General features: G+C 43.3%; 1 protein-coding gene and 1 long non-coding RNA gene across 3 annotated transcripts in view; one reads left to right on the top strand and one right to left on the bottom strand.

Moving 5' to 3' along the window:
• The window catches only part of LOC132834651 (collagen and calcium-binding EGF domain-containing protein 1-like), a 159,669-nt gene that overhangs the window by 33,452 nt on the left and 106,080 nt on the right, over positions 1 to 20,137 (top strand). The window lies entirely within an intron of this gene.
• LOC132834820 (uncharacterized) overlaps positions 9,593 to 20,137 on the bottom strand; it is a 149,487-nt gene continuing 138,942 nt past the window's right edge. Inside the window, exon 4 of the long non-coding RNA XR_009647248.1 lies at positions 9,593 to 10,819. This is a non-coding gene — a long non-coding RNA (uncharacterized LOC132834820). The remainder of the gene's footprint in view (positions 10,820 to 20,137) is intronic.

The raw sequence follows: 20,137 nt of genomic DNA, 5'->3' as shown, positions 1-20,137 counted from the left end.
GTTATGGATCAGGCCAGACCTCTTCATTACATTTCAAGAACGTAGCCTGGACCCTAACTTTGCAAGTTGTTTCAAGCAGGTGTAGAATGGATATTCTAGGAGAGATGCAGTTGGTCCAACCACTTAGTTTTAAGCAAAACAGAATTTATTTGCAAGGTTACCGAATGAATAACAAACAAAAGAGAAAAGAATATAAAATTACTTAACCGATCTGAAAACCCAACAGGTTATCCCCAACTTAATGAGGCTGTTCCAAATACTTGCAACAATTCCCATAAACACCCTTTGACACAAAGGGTAAAATCAAACACAAAGTCTTACAGGAGAGAAGTCAAAGAGATTCAGCATGGGACACATTCTTCCATGTAACTGTTTCTTTGACCAGCAGCCTCAAAACTGACTGACTGCTAAAACCAGAGAAAATCTGAGCTGGGAGAACTGGCCACTCCCATTTTCTTTATACAAGTGTTTTTTTTTAAACTTGAAAGCCTTTCAAGCAGAGCAACTCTGCCTCATAGAACACTTGAATAAAACAAAGGACAACACGACCTTGTTAAAGGAGCAGCATCATCACCACTGAATAGATATCTGGGCAGCAACCACAGCTCACCTTTTATTCTCCACCCCAGGGCTGAGAGCTCAATTTGTGATACTTTGCTGATTTGTTACATCTGAGATTAGCCAGACTGAGAAGGGGTAACCTGGCATTTTCTCACCTGTGTGGCATTGGCTTCCTCCTGCCTGATTTCATCTCAGCCACTCTGTGGACACGACTCTCAGTAGAACCTGCAATAGCTGGTTTTGTGTGGCAGTGCCACTACTGCCATTTGTGGAGCCCACCTTGGTCACCACTTGACATCCTGAGCAGTTCCAGTGAGAGCCCAACCAAGGCATTTCAGAGGGCAGATGAGATCCAGGCACCTTTTCAGGGGCAATTAAGGATGGGCAAGAAATTCTGGCTTTGCCAGCAGAACCCACTTGGCAAGAGCAACTTTTTGGGGAAAATAAAATTGCAGAGTTTCCATAACTTGGATCGAATGAGATTCAGTGTCTGCTTCAAGCCGGAGCAGGAGTGTGCAGTGTAGAGAAAGTGCTCCTTCAACAGGAATCCTACAGAGAAAAGGGGGAAAAAGGCAGTCCGCCTTCCCATTTGTCTGACCTAATCATAGCGCCTTGATCTGATGGCAATCGCATTGAGTGGGTGAAGCAAAGATTGTGCTTTGTTCATGCTGTCGTTTTAGGGACTATGTATTATTACCAAAAGAGAAAGAAGGCAAAGTGCAAACTTTAATCAAACTGCAGAATCGGCTTCTATGGAATAGCCAATAGAAAAACAATATCTACCATTAATCTATTTGAACTATAGCTGTCATAGTGTGCAGACACAGTAAGGTTTTAATGATGTACAGTACCCAACCTCTTGCTCAATGAGGAAAATTGTAACCATTTTCATCAAATATTTCTCCAAACTCTCACTTTAACTACATCTTTAACTGTGCCAAATGACCCAAGACTTCTGGCACTGCACAAGATGATGTGTTATCAAAACATCCTGTACACGAGGGCATGCCAAATTTCAGGCTTACACATTGCACAGTTGCCATCCTGTTATATTCCTGGAAGTGTCATTGCGTGGTCTTCTACCTCCATTCCCCTCCTCCCACATAACATTTACTGGTTTCCCAACATGTTCATTCTTCCAACAGCCCCCTACAGTGACTGGAAAATGAACAGACTCATTCTAGCTCCACTGTTAATTCCTAAATGTCCCAGTGACCTTTCTCCTGGATGATGTGTACAGCACTGTATTCTTCAACTCATGGGAGACTCTGGGACAATCCTTGGAGGGGGAGCGATTTGGTAACCCTGAACCTTGTGAAGTAATTGAAGCAGTCAAAGGTGGTTAAGCTCAGGATAATACACTGAGAAACTGGGGAATCTTGTGGCACAGGGGTAGTGTCCCTAACTCTGAATCAGGAGGCTTGAGCTCAAGTCCCAACTGATCTAGAAGTTTGCAATAGCATCTCTGAATGTGTTGATTAGAAAAATATCTATTACAAGAAGCTCCTGCAGAAATGTCCTGGAGTTGAGATATTTCCCAACCATAACCATCTGTGTGAAAGTGAGGACTGCAGATGCTGGAGACTCAGAGTTGAAAAGTGTGGCACTGGAGAAACACAACAGGTCAGGCAGCATCCGAGGAGCAGGAAAGTGAACATTTTTCCTGATGAAAGGCTTATAACCATCTGTGTGCCAGTTATGACTCTAACCAGGGGAGAGCTGTTCCCAGTTCCCAATCACTACAGTTTTGACACAAGATTCAGTTGTTTGGGGAGTTGATGTCATGGGCAGTCACTGTCACCTCTCCTCTGGAATTCAGCTCTTTTTGTCCATGTTTGAACCAAGCGTCTAATAAGGCCAAGAGCTGAGTGGCCCTGGAGAGGCTGAATTAAATATCAGCAAGCAGCTTATTTCTCTGCCATTAGACAATGAATGGGACTGAGATCCTTGACAATGACTTGCATTTATATAGCATTGCGGTGTTGCAGAATGTCCAAAGGCATGTTGCAGGAATGTGGTGAGACGAATATTGACACTAAGACATAGAAGGGGCACCGAAAAGTTTGGTTAATTAAGTAGTTTTGAAGAGAGAGAGGCAGGGACTAAATTCAGGAGGTTAGGGTTTTGAAAACTGAATGAAGGCGAATGTGAGGACTGCAGATGCTGGAGATCAGAGTCAAGATTAGAGTGGTGCTGGAAAAGCACAGCAGGTCAGGCAGCATCCGAAGAGCAGGAAAATCGATGTTTTGGGCAACAGCTCCTTCATCAGGAATGAGGAAGGGCTTTTGCCTGAAATGTCAATTTTCCTGCTCGTCAGATGCTGCCTGACTTGCTGTGCTTTTCCAGCACCACTCTAATCTTGACTCTTGAAAAAATGAAGGCATGGCTGACGAAAACAAAGTGAGGGGGATGGGGAAAAGTGAATTTTGCTCCTTTCTTCCAGAGCCTGCTCTTACCCAACAGCGCACAGTAAGGATCCACAAGACATTGTGTGAACATTGAAGGGTTTTGGACTTTGTCTATTGGCAGTTGAATGGACTCAGTGACGGGCAGCCATTTCCTTGCTTGTTGATTTGGATGGTGGGAGGTCCCACCCACAGATGCTGCTAATAATGCAGTTGGAATGACTCTGGGGAACTGTAATGTTAATTGACAGAATGGTGATTGGTTTTGGTTGAAAGAATTAAATGTATGGGTAAAGCACACTTCGCTCAGCTCACACTGTGTTTGAGCTCAGAGAATCAGTACAGCCTTATGTTCTGAGTACTTTAAAGGCTAACTGTTGTAAAATAAGAAGTGGCTTGAATTGTAGACACTAAACCTGTCCTCTTATAAACATTGAGAGTGCTGTTGTTATCAGCCATATATCCTTACATCTTAATTCAACTGGCAACAGAAAAGAGCCTGTTTCACCTAACCTTCATCAGATTTATAGCATTGGATTTCTGTACAGCATATAAAGTAGTTTTATTTCAACTGGATATGAATACTTTCTGGTCCACAGCGAACCTGGAAATCAAAACACAATTATGGATGGATGCATTTTCGTGAGGCACGGCAGGAGATGTTTTACCAGTCTGCCCTGCACACCATAGGAAGAGTGTTTATTGACAACACTGAGTTAGCCAAGGAGTTGAATGAGGCAGTGCAGGATCTAACGACCGGAGTCACAGTTTGTAACCCGTTCCTCAGCAATCAAGCCCATTTTCTCAGAAGACTGGGACTAAATTTCAGTTCAAGATAGAAGTACATATAAGGAAAACAAAGGCACAACCTGTACTTATACAATATCCTTCAGGCTTCCAAGACACCCAAAGTGCTTTTCAGGGAATGAAGTACTTTGTCCTTGCTTCAGTGAATGAAAAGCAGCAGGTGATGTGTGCATGGTATGATCCCACAACCCCGATGAATTCATTTTGTTTTTTTTACTGGTAAATATTGACCAGAACTGTCTGCCTCGTTGTGTGAATGGTGCTCCGGACAACCATGGAGTGCAGGTAGGACTTTAGATTAATGTCTTATCCAATCTGACCTCCAGCAGGGCAGCACTCCCTCAGTAATGCATGGAATGTCAGCCTGCTGTAACTGTGCTGGTGTCCTTTTGGAGAAATATTGTTTCTTATTCAGCTGGATAAGAACAAACCCAAATGCCAGTTATTCTTCCCCTATTTTTTTCTTCAATAGTCTATTGAGTGTTGATAGACTGCGGTTTACAATTAGCCGGAACACTCCAATACAAATGGGGCAAGGAAATCTGCTGCTGGAGCACTCTGAAATAACTCCACAGGGGCCAATATCCTATCACCAAGTTACCCTTTATTTACACGCGGAGAGTCCTTGACATTGATCCAGCTCCCTCAGAGCCCATTCTCAGAGTGAGCAGAACCTCAGACACTCCTGTTTATCTCTGTTAGCCAGGGCTCCCTGATTGGGCCAGGGTAACAGCTCCAGTGGGGGATCTCATACTCTATGAGGTCCACCCGGCTGACCTTGTTCCAAGCACAACTCTATATACACGTGGCTCAGGAATGAAGGAGACATCATTTGGAAGAAGTATGAACAATTGCAATTTTGACTGGGCGAGCTGAGCTGTAATCCCGTTGCTAGGTAATGTCATTTGTGCTGTTGGCTTATAAAGTATCTGGGACCACAGGACTCTGGGTTCCGAGCTGCTGGAGTATTTGCAACAGTTGGATTTGCGTCCTTGGTGGGTGGGGGTGTGGTGATGGTCAGCCCCCTATTGTTATTCCTTCTGCTGGCGTGTAGTTAATGGGTTGTGCTGAATGTGGGTGTTGCTGTGATTCCTACTGTGGTCAAATAGCAATTTGGGAAGGTACTGGAGGGGTGCCAACCTAAGGCCTAGCTGCAAATGGATTTTCTGGAAGACAGTACTTAAAAGTTCTCTCAGAGAATGTATGCGTGTGTCGCTGGGCAATCTAGAAATTGTGGCCCATCCCTAACTGCTGTTGTGATGAGCTGTGTTCAACTTGTTTGTAACCCTTTGCCAGCTGAAGTATTGTGGATTAGAGGGACGTTTTGCATTTCCTGTTGCTCTGTGCCATATGCAGTAAATACCATGTAGGAGCAGGAGTAGACTATTCAGCCCATCTGATCTGTTTTCCCATTCAATGAAATCATGGCTGATTGGATGATCCTCAACTCCCCTTTCCTGCCTGTTCCCCATACTCCATGCCATCCTTCACTTTGACACTAGACTAAGCACCTCTGAGTGCATTATTTTGCGATTTTTCTGATTTGTCAGGATACACTGAGGACTTTATTTCTGCAAGAACTCTGGTCACCTCAGCCACTGACACTTTTGCCCTTCTTCCCTATTCCAAGGCTGCATTCCCTTAGGTCTGAATGTATAGTAGTCAGTGGGTCACCCTTTGAAAGATGAATGTTGTGGGTGAAAGATAGGCCTGGCCAGTATCTCCAAGAGAAATAGGAGACTTCTGGATTTCTTGACTCAAAGTCCATCTCTCAATCAACATCACTAAAATACATGATGTAATTCGCTGCTTTTGAGATCCTACTGTGCACGCTGCAGCAGTGATTACATTTCAGAAGTACGTTGTCAGCTGTTCAGTGTTTTGGCATGACCTGAGGTTATGAGAGGTGCTAGCAAAATGCAGACCCTTTCCGCTAACTTCTGCTGACTGGCACTAGGGGAATAAAGAGACAAACTTAGACAGAGAAACTAGCCAAGTGACATATGGAATGAACATTCACTGATGTGCCCCATTGACTCTATAGCAAGACTTGTGTACAGATGAGGCTTTAAATAGAGTGTAAACTGCAAGAAAACTGCTTTTCCATGACCATTGTTCTGTTGACTCATTGCATATTTGCTTAAATATGTTACACAAAAATGTTATTTTTAAGTACATCTGTTTTGAAATCTGGTGTCTCATCGGATTTTTGTGTTCTTAATGCTTTCTAATAAGGGCACATTTTCCCATCTCTCTGCCTGCCTTAATATTCAGTCCTATTAAGGCAATCAACATATCACCTTCAAAATGCAACAGGAACAGTATCAAGCAGAGGTTACACACACTCAGCTTTGAACACTTCAGAGTTCCGAGGGGTCATGAGTTTAAATTCCACTGTGGCTCATGCTGCAATTGATTTAAAGACATTTGCTAATTTGTGGGAAGTCAGTGACCACAGAAGTTGCTGGTTTGTCCAGGTTTGAGTGTGCAAATGACTCCTACGTGACTCCCTGACAGTGAAAGGGGAGGGACACAAGAAGAGGCTATTAGGCCCATTTGGGATCATTGCTGATCACCTCCTTAGTGGCATGAAATGTCCTTAGTCTCCAGAAACCTATCAGACCCTCAATGATTGACTTTCCACAGTCCTTTGTGGTAGATAATTCCAAGGATTCACCACCCTCTGAGTGAATAAATTCTCCCTCATTTTAGTTTGAGATGACTTACCCCTTCTCTTAAGATAGCCCCGAGTGGTAAGTTTGCCAGCCAGTGAAAAACAGCCTACCTAGCATGTCCCTGTGACACCCATGAGAACGTTATAAGTTTCATGGGAGAATACAGAGCCCATTTTTTCAATCTGTCCTAAAACATTTCTGCCACCCCAGGGATTAATATAGAGAATCTCTGCTGAACTCCCTCTATGCCAATTAGATAAGGAGACCAAAACAGTCCATGATATTTCAGGCAAGGTCTCACCAAGGCTCTGTGCACTCACAGCAAGACATTTTTACCCCTCTACTCAAATCCCCTTGAAATCAACATCATCGTACCAAATAAAAACCACTGCGGATGCTGTAAATCTGAGACATACATAGAAACTGCTGGAAAAGCTCAGCAGGTCTGGAAGTATCTTAGAATCCCTACAGTGTGGAAACAGGCCCTTCAGCCCAAAAACTCCACACCAACCCTCCAAAGAGTATCCCACCCAAACCTATTTCCCTACCCTATTACCCTACATTTACCCCTGACTAATGCACCTAACCTACACATCCCTGGACACTATGGGCAATTTAGCATGGCCAATTCACCCTAACCTGCACATCTTTGGTCTGTGGGAGGAAACCGGAGCACCCAGAGGAAATCCACGCAGACACGGGGAGAATTTGCAAACTCCACACAGACAGTCGCCAGATGCTGGAATCAAAACTGGGTCCCTGGCACTGTGAGGCAGTAGCGCTAACCACTGAGACGCCGCGCCAACTTGTGGGAAGAAATCAAGAGTTTGCATTTCTGATCGAGTGACCCTTCCTCAGAATCATCTCCCTTCTTTAATTTCTTGTTTCACTCATTTTCAGTCACTCATGAACAAGGATACCCAGTTCACTTTGGACACCCTCACTTCTCAACCTCTCAACATTTAAGGGAGATTTTGCTTTTTCTAACAACAGCTTCACATTTATTCGAATTTAGATTGTGTTTGTCATGTTCCAGCCATTCACTGAACCTGCCAGTCTTCTTGAAGCCTCAGGTTCTGTTCCCAGCAAATTTGGAAATATTGCAATTGGTCATCACCACCAAATTAATTTTATAAATTATGAACATTGACTCTGGTATAGCCTGTCATGCTGAGAATGATCCAATTATTTGTACTCTCAGTCTATTAACGAATTCTCAATCTATAACTGATATATTTTCCCTCACCCCCTAATTCCATGCATTATAATATCTTTTCATTAATCTCCTAGATTTTCCTACCTCTGCCCTCTAACCCTTGGATACTCTTGTGAATCAGAGGATTGACTATATTTTCAGGAAGCAAAATGTTGGAGGTACTCAGCAGGTCAACTGGCATTCGTAGAGAGAGAAATCAAGTTAATGGTTTGACTTATTATTATTATTATGATTATTATTATTATTCAGAACTTTTATTAAAGATCTGTTGAGCTCAGTCTTGAACGTATTCAATGATCCTTTCTGGGGAAGAGAATTCCAAAGATTAATGACCCTGCAAAACAAGAAATTTCTCTTCATCTCTGGTTCAAATGGGGGATGCCTCATGTTTAAACCGTCCCCTGTCCTAGTTCTCAAATCTCTCACAAAGGGAAATGTCCTCTCCGAGTGCCTGTCCTACCAAACCTCCTCAGCCTATATTTATGATTCAATAAATTCTCCTCACTCTTAATTCCAAATGAGTAAAGACCCAGCATATTTAAGCTTTCTTCATAAAGCAGCCTGACCTGTTTGCATATTCTACATAATCCTATATTGCACGGTCTGCGGTCCAGGATCCTGCACTACAAAATATAAGGCACTTTCTTGTTTTTGGTTCTTTACCATGCATTTCCAATTGGCAACCTGCTGATAACATGGCCCAAGGTACAATGAACATTGCCAATTAAAGCATTCCAGCATTTCAGCACAATCTGATGTTTATTACATAGTAGGATAAGAGGTCCCAGTATTCACAGAACCCAGGCTGAATAAAGAACAGGAATCCCAAAACAAAACCTTCTAAGATACCTGAACCATTGGAGTCAGCATCTGTGTTACAGCAGGAAGTGATGCTCCATTTCATTCCTCTCTCAGATTTATTTGTTCAATTGTCATAGTATGTTTGTATCAGTGAGCGAGCTGCATGTTTAAGGGGTTTAGGGAGAGTGTGAGAGCATGGCATTGAGATAAACGATCCATCACGATCATGATAAATGTCAGAATGGACTCAGTGGGCTGAATAACTCACTGCTGCCCCAATTTTCTCTGTTTCCATGTTATCCATGACACCTGGTTATAGTCCAACAGGTTTATTTGAAATCTCAAGCTTTTGGAGCGTTGTTCCTATACCAGGGGAAGTGACTGATGAAGGAGCGGCGCTCCGAAAGCTTGTGATTTCAAATAAACCTGTTGGACTATAACCTGGTGTTGTCTGACTTCTGACCTTGTCTATCCCAGTCCATCACCAGTACCTCCACATCATGTTAACCATATCAGATATCTAGGGGATAAATGTTGAACAAACTTCAGGGTTTCCAGTGTGGATGCAGAGCTGTAATCAGTCTGTATTGTCAGATAAATATTCACAGTTCTCCATCCACTCAATTTTATAAGATGTTTGTCTTTTTAACTTTGCATCTTGTTTTTCTGACCTATGGTTTTACTGTGTATAACTTTTTTTCTTCAATTCTCTATTCTGTAATTAAGTATTGTACATAGGTATTGTGTGCCTAAGTTGGTGCCATGTGTTGGCGATATTGTTACACTAGCTAATCTGTAACTGCAGAAGCTGCACCTAAATACCATTGTATCGAAGATAGTGCTGTAAGTGGCGACTTTAAACTTTTCACTGTACTCATTTGAGTCCATATGACAACAAAGCTAATGCGAATCAATTTAAAAAAATCAAGGAGAGCATATACCTGAATTCCGACATGATGATAGGAGATATTTTCTGCCTTCCTGAGAGGAGGAGACAGGGCCTCAAATCTGAAAGATTATACCTCAGACAAAGTGGCACTCTGTGATGGTGTTGTACTGGGAGGGCCAACCCTAGATTTAGACTCTGCCTTTAACCCAGAGCCTTCTAGCTCCAAGGGAAGCAGATTCCCAGTAGTGAAGGGTGAAAAGAGGCAAGTGATTAGAAAGAGGCAAATGGGAGAGGTTCTCAACTTTGGAAGACATAAAACCAGTATAATTCCATGTCAACTGCATCAGCATTCTGATTGCCAGTCCATCTGACTGCAGTGAATGGGGGCCAATGAACAGCTGGAAGATATTAGAGGTATTTGAATGCATGAGGAGTATATTAATTAATGAAACAAAAGCAAGGCCAAGCTTGTGCCAAGCTCGCTTTAACAACACTTCCTAGCCCTGCGGCCTCAGCCTCTGAGGAGAAGAATAGCAGTATTTGTTAAACACTTGAATTCTCCACACCCTCACCCCACTGCAGTTCTCCACAAACCCCATGCTCCTCCATTGCTGCTGCATCAATTCCTTGGCATCCCCAGTGAAAATCTAGCCATCGATCCTACAAGGAGTAGCTGAGGAGAATAACACAGGGTTTATTAAGGGGTGAGTTAAATGAACACATGAAAGGCATTGAAATTAATGGTAATGGGCTTGGATGAAGAGAAGTAAATGGATGCTTGTGTGGAGCATTAAGACTGGTATGGATGTTTTGGACTGAATGGCCTGTTTCAGTACTATACAGACAATCTGTAAATACCATGCCAAATGCACAACATTCACTGTACCTCAAGGAAAGCCAACGGTGTCATGGTTCCAAAAGCCCCCCCTCTGTCAACTGCCTAAGCACCAATGATCCGCCATTGCTGGGGATCTTCACAATGATCCTGTATCCAACTTTTCAGTCAAGACAGCTGCCAGAGAAGGTGATGAAATCATTTACACTGTGGACAAACTCAAAATAGTGAGGCTCTTCTCCAAAATACTGTTCAGTGCCATGAGAAACCCGAGTGATGGCTCCATCACCAGAAAGCAGAAAACACCACAACACCTTCAGCTCATGATGGGTAATAAATGAGGTTGTGCCAATTACATCCACATCTCAATTGAAAATAGAGAGAGAAAGTGGATGTCTCCATAATAATATATAAGTGTTCAGAATTGAATTTGATCCACGGGATCCTCAAACATTCAAATGTGTGATAATCTCTTAGATTCTTTAATGAAGAGATTGACCAGATTTGGCCATGGATGTTGGCTTTTTGAATTAAATCTTGTGTTGAAGCGGTGAGCTTTCTCTGTCACCAATGGCTTGATTGTTAAGTAAGACAGAAAGTGCTAGAGAAACTTCACTGGGCTGGCAGCATCTGTGGAATGAGAGAAACAGAGTTAACAGCAAAGCAATTAATGTTTTGACTCTTCTTCATTCTAAGTGCTGGCCTAGCCAAAGACGCCCACATCCCATAAACAAATAACAAAAGAAAAGTTGAAGTTCTAAAAAGTCAACAAGATGGAGTATTGTATTTTGGATACTCTTGCCATTTATTTATCCAGTTGTGACTCTGAACGCTTCTGGTGTATTCAATTAAAGGTGACCTGGTCAACTCCATCAAATCAAGATTCTAGGATTTCACTTTCCTTCATTAATTTTGGTGTCACCCCAGCATTGATAAAATGACTGTACAGCAATAGCACTGTAAGAATGATTTGTTCATTAATCAATTGGATTTGTTCCAGAAAGCAGAATTACTTCCTGTTATTTTGTGGTAGACGAGTTTGTGTGCCATGGATTAATTCATTAAACTTCCTGTCAGAGACCAAAAAATGCTGACTGCTTTGGAAACTGCAAAATATCAGATAGTTGGTCAAGCCAAATTCTTTTCATTACCTCAGGTCAGATTCCTTATGAATTAATCGTGATATCCTTAATCATAAGAAGGTTTCCGCTTCAATTCGTAGTGACAAATTTCTTATGTTCGAGTCCCACGGGAGGATTTAAGAGATGATGCATTCATACTTCAGTCAAACAGGTTGAATGCCAACCTGCAAGTCTTTCCAACCAGCAGAAGAGATTCCTGGTCAGCCATGTGTTGGAAAGAGAGTTAGATTTTCTACCATCACTGTCCATAGCTCCATACTACACGATGCATATAGAAGTGCTGTTGCAAACTGGTTAGTTCATAACTGCATGTTCAGTATGTAGTAGATTGGTGCCAAATACTAGTCCATGTTCCAGCTGGGGGGATTCAGAATCTGCCATTTTGTTCAACCTGTAGTCCTGCGCATCAGAGCTGTCTCCAGAAAGTGAACTCAACAAGATCCACATTCACATATTTAGCAACTTTACCGGCCATTCAGCCCCTTGAACTCATAGATTAATACAGCACGGAAACAGACCTTTCCGTCCAACCAGTCTATGCCAACCATAATTCCAAACTAAACTAGTCCCACCTGCCTGCACTTGACCCATATCTCTCCAAACATTTCTGATTCATGTTCTTATCTAAATGTCTTTTAAACATTGTAACTGTAGCTATATCCACCATTTTCTCAGGAAGTTCATTCATTCATTCGTTCATTCATTCATTCATTCATTCTACCAATTAGTTAGGCCATATCCAAGCCCCATCAACTGCTTTTGATTTTGTATTCTGTAACCACACTTGGTTGTGAAGGTTTTTCTAAATAACTTTTTCAACTCAGAACCAGGTGGGAGAGAGTGGAGTGAAGTTGAAATCCCTATTGGATCAGCTATAACCCAAATAGATAGGAGGTGGGCTTGCAGGGCCGATGGCCTAATTCCTTGGTCCTAACTCCTCTGTCCTTAAGTCCATATTTTGACCACCTTTTGTGTGTATATTACAAGAGGTAATATATCCGAAATACTCCAAATGGTTGTGAAATAGTTTGGGAAGTCCAGCAGTTGTGAAAGGCGGTACATTAATGCAATTTTATCTCTCAGGTCGCCATGAAAGCATACATCAACGCAGTTCCAAGATTGGACTGGGGTTAGGCTTGTTTTAGGGGTAGCTGGGGGCAATGTAAAGTGGATACATTAGGTTCTGAAAACAGGGCTATTGCTGATGAACAGGTGCAGCGATAGGCAATGGAGTGCTGCCTTAAATCTGGGAATTGGCTGACTAAAGAGAACATTTTACCAGTGTTTTATGATGGTCTGTGCTGGATTGCTGAGGATTTTTAAAAAGCAGTCTAATTGACAAAAGTATTAGTGTGAGGCTTAAAATCATAGAATCCCTACATGTGGAAGCAGGCCATTTGGCCCATCAGGTCCATCCAGACCTATTCCCTTACCCTATCCCTGTAACCCTGCATCTCCCACGATTAATCCACCTATCATTGAAGATAGTTTTACAATAAAATAGCTGCGATGGTCTTGAAAGACTGTATTTGTTCCTATTGTGGAAATTATTTAGAATGTATATTAATGACTTAGATGAGGGAATTGAATCGTCACATTTGCAGATGATACAAAGATAGGTGGGATGGCAAGTGGTGTGGATGACAATTTTACCTCTCGGACAATTTTATCCCACAAAGAGACTGCAAGCGAATCTAGACAAGGTAAACTGGAGGATAGAATATGGCAGATGGAATGTAATGCGGGAAACTGTGAGATTGTGCATTTTGGCAGGAGGAATATGGAAGCTGAATATTATTTAAATGGAAAACGATTGCAGAAAGCTACAGCACAGAGGGGAACTGATGGACCTCAAGTTTCAATCATAAAAGTCAGCATCCGAGTTCATTGGGTAATACGTTAGGTTAATAGAATGTTGGCCTTTACGTTAAAGGTAGCAGAATGTAAAAGTAAGGAAGTCTTGGAATTTGGGGACAGGAGATGTCAGGGACAGAGTTGTTCAGATGACATTGCAATTCCATGCTCCTGTTGAAGAGTCTTTCTTCCTGGTCGTGTGGATTTGGAATTCTATCAAGTGAGGGGACCTCACTGGTAGAGAAAAGTTGGAAAATCCTGTCAAAAATCTTGTGGCTGTTTATGGGTTGCATGGAATATATAAACACTTCTCCAAATTATTTCCTTAAACCACAAGATGTTCACTTTTAGTTTTCCTTGTGATGTGTATTGTTTCGTGACAAAGGGCAGGGTCTGCTGCTGTCTGCCAACGATTGTGTCACTGTGCTGCTCACACAGTCTGCTTTGACTCATTTCTCCCAAGAAATCTCTCTTGATCTGAAATGAGCCAACATGGCAAGAGCCAAATGATGAAGTTCAAAAGGTTGGCTTAGGTGGAGCAGACAGTAGAGCTGTTGAAGATGCAGTTCCACTGCTTGGACTGGTCTTGGGGGGAGAGGTGGGGGGAGGGGTGCCTCTAGTAGAGTCCAATCAGAGAGTGCCACATCATCCTGGCGTATCATGATCCGCACAATGATTGCTCAATGCTGAGGAACTGAGAGAACAGAAGTCTTCCGAGGAGGTGGAGATGGAAGACATTGGTGAGGAGGAATCTGTCCTTGTACATGATAGAGCTCAGCTGCATTGGGCACCACAATGCAGACAGGACCAGATGGATACTGGGTTCCAGTAGAAACCAGCTGGGTGTACAGTTAGTCATCAAAGCAGTATTTGACTTCCATCGCAAGGGCAAACTGCACCTTCTGTTTGTGGTCAATGAGAAGATGTTTCGGAGTGAACGTTGGAGATAGAGGGTGATGACCGAGAATGGGTGTAGCGATGGAGAGGTAAACTGTGGGGTTTGGTGCTTAAGCAGTGACTAGGGTGAGAGAATGGGGTTTTGTGTGTGTAATGGAGCATCGCTCATTGCCATGCCAGCAATGTGCATGAGAAATGTGGCTTTGGGGGCCGCTGTGCAGTAAGGAGCATTGCTGGATTACAAACACTTGTCTGGGTGCAGAGTCACATCTTAAAGATGGCTTGGGCGCCAGGAATTCTGATCTTTCATCGAATATAGAATCATGGAATTTCCTGTAGTGCAGACAAAGGCCATTCAACTCATCAGGTCTGCACTGACCCTCTAAAGGACGTCCCACCCAGCCCCCTAACCCTGCATTTCCCATGATTTATCCAACTCGCCTGCGCATCCCTGGATGCTATGGGCAATTTAGCCAATCCATCTAACTTAAACATCTTTGCACTGTGGGACGAAACCAGCTTACCCAGAGGAAATCCACACAGACACAAAGAGAATGTGCAGACTCCACAGAGTCAGATGCCTGAGGATAGAATCGAACCTGGGTCCATGGTGATGTGAGGCAGCCGTGCTAACCACTGAGCCATTGTGCCATCCATACCTGGTGAGTGGTGACTTTGGTGGGATCGATACATGGTCAGATGGGTTGAGACCTGGGCAAGAGGGTTGCTGTGGGGTGAAGTAGGTAGTGAACAAAGTGAGTTTGGTATGATGTGGCAAGAGACCGTGCTAGACCCCATGGTGGACAACCCTCAAACGACTTGACAAAACTGACACATAGCCAAAATGTAAGATTCAGGAGTTTGCACATTCTCCCGTGTCTGTGTGGATCTCCTCCAGGTGCTCTGGTTTCCTCCCACAATCCAAAGATGTGCAGGTTTAGTGATTTGGCTGTGCTAAATTGCCCAGAGTGTTCAGGGATGTGCAAGTTAGATGTATTAGTCACAGGTAAGTATAGCATAATAGATTGGGGAATGGGTGTGGATGGATTACTCTTCAGAGGGTCGGTATGGACTTGTAGGGCTGAAGGGCCTGTTTCCACATTGTAGGGATTCTGTGATTCTATGATTCAGCCCATAGTGTGATATCAAACCACATGGGAGAAGAATGACTACCAATTTGCTTTAATGATGTTGATCAAGGGGAAATTATGGGCTGGAACTCTCAACAGAACCCTCCTTGCTCTTCGAAATATTGGCCATGGGAATTGAAGGTAGGAGATAGAGTGAGGTGGTGGAAGGTTGCTTGTCAGACCAGAGAACTGTGACAGCAGTATGCTTCAAGAAACGGTGCTGGTCTACTGCTTCTGTAATTTATATAAATGATGTGGATGTGAACATAGGAGGTATGGTGGTACATTTGCAGATGACACCAAAATTGGTGTCGAGGGCAGAGAAAAAGGTTACCTCAGAGTACAACAGGACCTTGATCAGATGGGCCTATTGGCCAAGGAGTGACAGATGGAGTTTAATTTTGATACATGTGAAGTGCTGCATTTTGTAAAGGCCAATCAAGGCAGGACTTATACACTTAATAGTAAGGTCCTGTGGAGTGTTGCTGAACAAAGAGACCATGGGGTGCAGGTTGAAATTGTTTCCCTGGAGCATTAGAGGCTGAGGGATGACCTTATAGAAGTTAATAAAATCATGAGGGCCATGAAAAGGGTGAATAGCCAAGCTCTTTTCTCAGCACAGGGGAATCCAAAAGGTTTAAGGTGAGAGGGGAAAGATTTAAAAGGGACTGAAGGAGCAACATGTACATGGTGGTACATGTATGGAATCAGCTGCCAGAGGAAGTGGTGGAGGCTGGTACAATTACAACATTTAGAAGGCATCTGGATGGGTATGTGAATAGAAAGAGTTTAGAGGGATATGGGCCAAATGCGGGCAAATGGGACTAGATTAATTCAGAATATCTGGTCAGCATGAATGAGTTGGACTGTAAGGTCTATTACGGTGCTGTATAGCCCTATGACTCTATTTGAGATGACCAAGGGTGCTTGGTTTAAGTGCATCTGACAGTGCGGCATTCCCTCAGTCCTGCAATGCAGCATCAACCTTGAATAATATGTCCTGAAATCTCTAGGGACAGACTCTGAAGTAGGGAAATGCTGCACTGACTGAGCTTCAGTGGACTCGTTATTTTCCTTTGAAATAGTTTTGAGGATGTGGAAGAACATAATTGAAAAGAAAAGACCTGAATGATTTGGCAGCACAAGGGCAGACCATAAAAAGTATATGGAGCAGGAAGCATTCAATTCGTCCTTGCAATAACTGTAAACTTGAACTGTCTCCCCTCAGGAGGGCAGACCTTTGAGAAAGAACTGTTTAAACAGTTTAATAGTTAGTATAAATATTTGCACATGATATAGTTTCTCTGGAGTGCAGCCAGGATTTGAACAGCTTGTAAAACCGTAACACCAGCTCTCAGGTTGGTCTCTCAGAGCGATGGAAAGCTGGGACTAATCCAAGCACTGATTAAAGAAGAAGTAAGGGTAGCAAGGTGGTTCAGTGGTTAGCACTACTGCCTCACAATGCTAGGATCCTGGGTTCAATTCAATCCTCAGGTGACTGTCTGTGTGGGGTTTGCATATTTGCCCTATGTCTGCGTGGGTTGCTCCAGTTTCCTCTCTCAGTGTAAAGATCTGCAGGTTAGGGTGTATTGGCCATGCTCAATTGCCCATAGTGTCCAGGAAGGTGCAGGTTAGGTGGATTAGCCCTGGGAAATGCAGGGTTATAGGGAGGTAACCATGCTGCCTATAAGGAGCGGATGTTTATTACTCAGCCTGTTGGCAATTTCCACCTTAGACCTGTTGTCAAGCACCCAATGCAGGATTACTCTTGGTGTTTGGTTAATTCCAGGTCACTGTACCAATGGATTGTTTAAAGATCTGTTTTTGGGGTATGAGGCCAGCTCTTATTGCTCCCCTTTGTAGCTGCCCTACAGCATATAGTGATGAGGCACCTCCAGGTGAGTTGTTAGTTGGGTGAATGGAGGGCAGTGAACTGTGAACCCAGAACTGGCCATGAAACATCGGTGCACAGTAAACAGAGGGCCTGCCACTGTGCTGAGCATCAAAGAGTGAGGAGGTGGCCATATGTGGATTTGGAGTCACATAGGCTGGACCAGGTAAAGACAATAGGTTGCCTTCACTCAAGGGTAATAGTAATATCAGAGGCCTGTAAATTTAATGAGGATCTAGACTTTCTGGTGGTGCAGCAGCATGGTGGCTCAGTGGTTAGCACTGCTGCCTCGTGGCACCAAGGATCCCGGTTCAATTCCACTCTTGGGCAGCTGTCCATGCGGAGTTTGCACATTCTCCCTGTATCTGCATGGGTTTCCTCCCACAATCAAGATGTGCAGGTTAGGTAGATTGGCCATGCTAAATTGCCCATAGTGAGCAGATTAGATGGATTGGCCATGCTAAATTGCTCATAGTGTGCAGATTAGATGGACTGGTGATGAGAAATGCAAGGTTATATGTACGGGGAGTGGTTATGGGTGGGATCGCCTTTGTGGGGAAAGGTGTGGATTCAATGGGCTGAATGGCTTGTTCCCACACTGTAGGGATTCTGTGACTATGACCTTCTGATAGAAGGAAGGTTATTGATGAAACAGTTAGAGATAGCTAGGCCTAGGACATTGCTACAGTAATTTCTAAGTGAAATATTCTGGAACTGAGATCGTTGGTCTCTAAACATCACAGCCATGTTTCTTTGTGCTCAGTATGATTTCAGCCAGTGCAAAGTATTTTACCCTGATTCAAATTGACATCATTTCTGCGAGGGTTCCTTGATGCCACACTCAGTCAAAAGCTACTTTGACATCAGAGGCAGTCATTGAGTCATAGAGATGTACAGCACAGAAACAGATCCTTCGGTCCAATTCATCTCTGCCAACCAGATATCTCAACCCAATCTAGTCCCACCTGCTAGCACCCGGCCCATATCCCGTCGCTTCCCTCTCATTTCTGAAACTCAACTCTCCTGCTCTGTACAGACTTTGGAGAAAGCATTAATGAGATCTGGAACTGACTGGTCCTGGAGAAATCCAACAGAACATCAGTGAGCAAATTATTCATGAGTACTGCTCATTGAACACGTTGACAACACCTTCCATCACTTACCTAGTGAATGGGGACCATTGAATTGAATGAGCTTCACTGTCACATGAGTGCAGTGAAAACTTACAAGTTCTCACTTACATCTTAGGTGTAAGGTACCTAGGTACAGATCTTCAATACAACTTCTTAGGGTAAAAAAGAACAGAAAAATAAATAAGTAAGGATTGGGGATTGTACGAACCAGCACTGGGGATTGTAGGAATAAATTAGAAAATGAGAAATTCAATTCAGAACAACAGTTCTTCCAACCGAGTCCAGGCCCGCACCTACCCACCAGTCTGCGCTGGGCCTTGATTCCAGATGGTCCTGGGCTTCACCTTGAGGCTCCAGATGCTAGGAGACCAATCTGGAAGCACTTGGAAAGTGTACACTGGGCCGAAGGACTACCATGGACCACCGGCAGAGCACCATGCCACATGGGGAGACCGCCATACTGGGTCTGCGCTAAGGCTAGGAGTCGAAGTCTGCACTAAGGCTTGCGATTCAGGCCGTCACCAAGAAGAAGAGGGGAAAAAAACCATGAGAGAAAAACAGAGGGAAAATAAGAAAAAGAAGCTGACTGAGTGGATGAGCTCCAGCCTACTCTGCCAACTGATGGGGAGTTGGCAAGAATGGATTTGTCTTGCTCCTTAAAACCTTTTTTAAAATTTGCACGAAGAGTTGTTTTCATCATCCAAATAAAAGTTATATTCCATTATCATGACTTTGAATGAGCCAACTGGAGAAGATGTAAAGAGCTTTCACTTATTGGAAGTGACACTTTCACTGGACTTTATTGTGGAAAACACCCTTACTGTACTATCGAGTACTGAAGTATTTGTTCAAACATTTAACCATTTGCTAATTTTGTGCAACTGAAAAACAATTCTCCGATTCTTGAACTGGCTCACTGTTTTTGTAGAATAGAATTACACATTTGCATAGCTAAACCACAAGCCTCTCTTTATCCTGTTCCAACCTCTCCCCAAGTCTGTTAGTTATTAACAGATGCACTACACCATGACTGTCTTCCAAAATCTTTTTGGTTGTTACATGACTTCATTGGCCTACAATAGCCTGTTTTAATCTTGTTTTCAGTTCTCCAAATGAAGAGACAGCAAGACAGATAAAATGGATAGCTGAGGTTTTGGGAAACTGGCAATCTGTTGTCCTTCAATTCTGGCATCTCTGATGTAAGTTGTTCCTCCGTTAGGAGCTGCTCTTTCAGCTGCTAAAGCCTTCGGTCCCTTCTTATACTTCACTGGTCTCGCTTCCTTTAAGATGCTCCTTAAACCTATCTTGTTAACCAAGCTTTTGTGGTTCCTGTCCTAATACTCTCTCTGGGCCGTATCACTGGCCGACATCTCTGCCTCCGGCTTACTGCAGTGCTCCAGCAAAGCACAACGCAACTGGGAGAACAACACCTCATTTGCCATTTGGGAACCCTGCTACCTTCTGGACTCAATATTGGGTTCAACAACTTTAGGGCTTCACCACCTTCTCCCATATCTTTAGCCCAATCCCCACACACCAGACTTTGTTGTCATCTAGCCTGCTATTACACACAACCCATTGTTAGCACCTAACGTCCCCATTAATAGCCATTCACCCTCCCAGCTTACTCGTTATCCATTCCTTTGTCTGTCTTTTTCTTTCTCATTGGGCTCTACCCTGCCCATCATTTAATTCTTACCCTCTCCCTCCAGCCAAACTTCTGCCGAGAAAAAGATATTTTTCTTGCGACCATCAGTTCTGAGGAAGGGTCACTGGACCTGAAACATTAACTCTGATTTCTCTGCACAGATGCTACTAGACCCGCTGAGTTTTTCCAGCAATTTCTGTTTTTGAATCACTCACTGGGGTTTAAAGTCGGATTGTATCTGATAGCATTCTGG

Source organism: Hemiscyllium ocellatum, chromosome 42, assembly GCF_020745735.1.
Source record: "Hemiscyllium ocellatum isolate sHemOce1 chromosome 42, sHemOce1.pat.X.cur, whole genome shotgun sequence".
In the NCBI taxonomy this organism is placed as follows: domain Eukaryota; kingdom Metazoa; phylum Chordata; class Chondrichthyes; order Orectolobiformes; family Hemiscylliidae; genus Hemiscyllium; species Hemiscyllium ocellatum.
The sequence above is the reverse complement of the archived record's forward strand: the minus strand, read 5'-3'. Positions and strand labels throughout refer to the sequence as shown.